The sequence below is a fragment of the Lissotriton helveticus genome, chromosome 3_1, assembly GCF_964261635.1.
Source record: "Lissotriton helveticus chromosome 3_1, aLisHel1.1, whole genome shotgun sequence".
Classification (NCBI taxonomy): Eukaryota; Metazoa; Chordata; class Amphibia; order Caudata; family Salamandridae; genus Lissotriton; species Lissotriton helveticus.
The window spans coordinates 814,062,333-814,068,022 of record NC_136061.1 but is presented as its reverse complement, the minus strand read 5'-3'; positions in this window follow the sequence as shown (position 1 = coordinate 814,068,022).

Here is a 5,690-nt window from a genome sequence, read left to right as displayed (position 1 = left end):
GTCAACATTTTTAAATATGTAGGGAAAATTGAACATGCAATGCTATCTTTACATGCATTAAAAGAATCTTCGTAGCAGTCGGAATCTCCAAGTAATTCACTTTCGATACCCCATGGTTTGAAGAGTTGGAGAAGTGCTAAATAGTAAAATTCTCGCTTACCTGGAGTTTCACAACTGAGTTTCTTGTGGTTGATAAGGTTACCTTTTGTATGTTTTACTAAACATCAATGAGATCCAACTACTGCATATTTTCCTTCTTTTAAATTCTGTTTAACATTTCTTTTAAAGCTGTAATGTTGAAGTACTTCATACAGACATAGCTGTTCCAGATGTCGACTCCTTTTAGGACAGTATGTATCCAACATATTAGTCTTAAGAATTTCTGTACTGTCTGGTTCATTTACTGCTAAGTATTTAATTTCTTCTAATGATTTCAACACTCTATTTCGTGAGCAGGCAAGACCTAAACTTACCCAAATGATCCCTCGTGATTTTGAATATAAACTTGAAGAGCACAAGCGGTCTGAACATTCATAGGATCCAATTTCTCTGTGGGAAAGCATTTTCAAAGTAAAGCTGTACAATTTTTTGCTAAGGCTCTTCACTTGTGCAATTTCTTCCCACATTTGTTTCATCTCTGTTTTTTCTAATTTTGTTATATACGATGTAATGTAGCGTGCAACAGCAATTGAGTTGTCTGCAACATAATGATGTCCATGTTTGCATTCCACATTTTTAAAATAACTGGATTGTGGTCATTAATATACTTTGACACTTCTGTTCTTTTTAAGTTGTAGGTATTCTTTGGAGATTTGCTAGATATTGTGTGCCTTACAGAAGAAAAAAATTATTTACTCTTCCTTTAGAAATTACTGGATGTGGAAATCCAAACCGATACTTGGTATAACATTTTCCTTTAGACTTGTATTTTCGCCGGCAGTACTTTCCACAACAGTGACTTTGGAAACGTAAAACTTGCTGTCTCAAGCTTCTATCTCCTCCTTCTATTGGAATCTCACATGTCACATACTGTTCAATGAAAGACAATACTATTTCATATGAATCAGTTCCATAATTTAGGTGCATCCTTGATCCATAATAGCATATGTATATGAGGAGCACCTCTCGCTTGGTTCTCCTTTCTCCAAAAGAATTCAGTAACTTCACCAAGAGGTGGATTCTTTTGATTGCAGATAAAATACATGGATCACTGAAATATTATCGACGGTCACATTATCGACTACCAATAATATCGTTGAATAATTATCGACTACAAAAATATCGACTTTGTATACTTATTACACAAAATACAAAAATATCGACTACAAAATATCGAGTACTTAGAATATCGAGTACATAAATATCGTCTTATTAAATATCGACTACTAATATATCGTTGTTCATGAAATTACACCTAACACTACCAAAATATCGACTACTAAAATATAGAGTACAAAAATATCGTTTCTAAACAAATATCGAGTTATATTTTGTACCCTTTCATGTCTAAAATACCATATTACTCGTCTATAAAAGTCATTGTTCTATACAAAAAACATTTTACATATAATACCTGTTACTTTTATAACATTACTATTTATCATCATTTCCTATACATTATATTAAATTTGTTATATCATTTGAAAAAGATTCTTTACATGTAACTCAAATTTTCATAATATTTTTAAACTTACACATCTATTTTATTTAACAACTAACCTGCTTTAATGCGGAAACCACCACATACCACCATTCTCACATCACCAAACACACCAATTAACTTAAAAAAAAATCAAACTAGCCTATACAATTCTTGCTTTCATCCTACAACCAATCAAATTCAAGCACACAAAATACACATACTATAAAAGGGATAAATCCATTCTACCATTTGCTGCTGCTAACTCTATAGAAAGAAGATGCCAACACTATGAAGATTTTGTTCCTGAACAAACATCTTTAAAGATCCAGCTCACTAGCTAATCATTCAAGTAAGTTACATTGCATTATTTAAAAATCTAAATTAGTAGTCTACTATTTTACTTATATCTCCTAACTCTTCCACTTATGTCATTTTTATCTCCTCCTACTTTTCTGATAGAAACTACTAAAAACAAAATCCTAATACCTGCTCCTATTTCTTCCCCTGCAAAATAAGATAGTAAGTATATATTAATGCTCTGTTCTACAACAACAGCTGTTTTTAAACACTATTTCACAAGATTCATACTTAACTTAAAACATTTTATTCACAGATATTCAGCGATTTTCCTATTTCAACACTACAAATGTATAGAACTACACTAATTAAACATGTAAGTATATATGTTTTTGTTATTAAACAACCAAATTTAAAAATGCTAGTTTCTAAAGCACATATCTTGCATATTACATCTTCCCTACAGATCCAATAAAAACATCCTACATCAACTATACCAAAAGACAAGACTACCCTTGTAAAAAATGTAAGTATACATCAATTAGTCTAAAACTTCAGAAAAAAAACAAGAACTATGTTCTTAACACCATGTTATGTATTTTATATTTCCTCTACAGATATTGTGAATACATCATACATCTATTCTACCTACAGCAAAGAAAAGTACATATTTAGAAGTTAGTATACTTTTAAATATTTCCAATTTCCCAACGGTAAAAAATAAAATTTATAATATGTGACATGTATTTATTCTATCTTCTCTACAGATCTAAACTTGACTACCTTGATGTACTCCACCAAATACTACAACTCAACTATTTAAACAAGTAAGTATATGTAATGTTCACATCAAATGTAGTACTAAGCAAATTAAAAAACTGCTTTCTCCTAGGAAAAACGTGTGTTATGTATAAACATTAACTTAGCATTTCTATATTTTCATACCAACAGAATATAAAGAAATACATACAAGAAAGTCCTTCAAAATACAGTTCTGCATTTGTGATTACTACTTTTAGTAAACGTAAGTATAAATACAACATTAATTATGTTTGCACCACTAAGTGAAATATATGTTATTTGATTTTGTTTCTTTGTACTCTTTCCTAGAACAAGTAAAACAAAATGACAGAAGGTGCAGAATTTGTAATGTCACAGAAAAATAAATTACTGTTATGTTATATGGGTTATGTTTATAGTCAGGAAAGACAAAGTGGTAGAAAAGTTTTCTGGAAATGTACAAAATATTACTCTAACAAATGTTATGGAAGGGCTACTACAGAGGAAACTAATGTGCTATTTACCAGGGAACACAATCATCCCCCCAATGTCACAGAAATTGAAATAAGAGATGCTTTAGAAAGTATAAAGACTGCTAGCACACAAAGTGATAGACCAACAACACAAATCCTTAAAGAGGAACTGTTAAAAGTCCCAGCCCATGCTTCAGGTCAACTACCCTCTATTGACTCACTAAAACGCACAATAGCATACACTAAAAGACGCACTTCCACAACTCCACCCAACCCTACTACTTTTGAGGAAATTATTATTTCACCAGAAATGTCCATCACACACAATAAAGACAAATTTATCCTGTTTGACAATGAAAGCAGTACAAACAGAATCATAATGTTTGCAACTGCAAGTAATTTAAGAAAAATCCAACAGTGTCCCCAATGGATGATGGATGGAACATTTAAACCATGCCCAAAACCATTTTATCAACTATATTCCATCCACGGGTTATATCATAACTATAACATCCCTTTCATTTACTGTTTGCTACCAAACAAACAGCAAAACACTTACACAGAAATATTAAATGTTCTCAAAAATGAAATGAATAATTATTTTCCAGAAAAAATAATTATTGATTTCGAATTAGCTATGATTAATAGCATTTTGAAAATATTTCCCCACACAGCAATCCAGGGTTGTTACTATCATTTCAATCAGAGCATATGGAGACATCCCCAAAAATCAACATTAAGTATTTTGTACTCAACAGATAGCACCTTTGCCTATCAAATTAAAAAATTGATAGCACTGGCCTACATTCCTGTTACCGATGTAGCGGAACACTATAATTTATTAATTGACAGCACATATTACAAGAGAAATGAAGATAAACTAACCCCATTACTGGATTATTTCGAAGATACTTGGGTGGGAAGGTTGCACAGATCTGGACATCGACGCCAACCCAAATTCCAAATCCCTTGGTGGAATGTCTATCTTAGTACTTTAAACCAAGAGGCAAAAACCAACAACAGTGTAGAAGGGTGGCATAATGCTTTCCAAGCTACGACAAGCAGAACCAGACCCACATTCCATAACCTACTACAAGCTTTGATAAAAGAACAAAGCTATCAAGAACTAAGAATGGAACAATCAGTGACCCAAATTGGTCCAAAACTAAGTAAACAAACTAAACAAATGTTCTGACAACTGCAAAGTCAAGTCACACTATACCCTACAACTAGAGGATTAGAATATCTGTCAATAATAGCTAAAACCCTACTATAAAAATGTCTACAAAATATACTAATATCTTCTTACAATAATGGTACATATAACAATCATAAACATTTCAAAACAATTATAAATAATACATATTTGTTTTACTAACTTATCAAAATGTTGGACATTATTTCTGAACAAATATGCAATATTTATAATTACATCACACATACACATTACATAAAGATCGACATTTCCCACCCAATAAATAAAAATATAAAATTACTTACAATTTTTGTAGATGACAGAGACGTAATGAAGCAAAATACAATCCATACAATCCATTACAAAGTAAGAGAAATCCAATATGGGAAACCATCAAAAACCCGAAAAAAATGTTAAAATAAAATAAACGATCCAGGAAATCCCGAAAACAGTAGTGTGGACACTTTATTATTTAAAGTGATATACACACAACTTAAAAAAAACCTTGACGCATACCAATGTATCAATCCAATACGAAACCCTCAAAAAACCCGAAAAAAGGTAAAAATTAATAAAATCAGCTCCTTGCAATCACGAAAAATAGGAGATACACGTAAAAATATAACCATAATAAGTCATACATTAGTATCTCCAAAAAAAAAACACGCTTCCTTCCATGTAGTTTTCATGCGAGGAACCGGAACCTGTAAAAAAACATACATAACGAAACCCACCCACAAATAGCCTATAACATTTGTAAATACACTCACAATTAACATTAAGCATGTAAGAAGACATTTCTTAACAATTCAAATAACACTAGAACTAAAACATACACGACGCATCTATAACGACGACATTACACCTAAACGCTACATAAACAAATCATACATACACTCAAAAACACTACACAGTTCGAGTATACCCTCACACATTACCACTCAGTCATAAATAGTATATTAAATTTACCTTACCTCTCTCCACACGAAGCAACACCCAACCGCGAGCTTCTCCAGTCCTGAATAAGCACAATAACCTTACGCGGTAAAAAAGTAGTCCCCTTAAACCAATTTTGAGAAGGTATCATAGAAAATACAATGTTATGGTCTAAAAATATAATACATACACATTGTTATTGTAACAAATTAATACAGTAGACTCATTATAATTTAAACTGTTTAAAAAAAAATGTTTTATTTAATATTACTTAATATATAGTAATTAATATATATTAATAATATTAAATAAGTATGTAACACTTGAAGTAATATATGTAAATAATTTATTTTTGTGTACATTTATA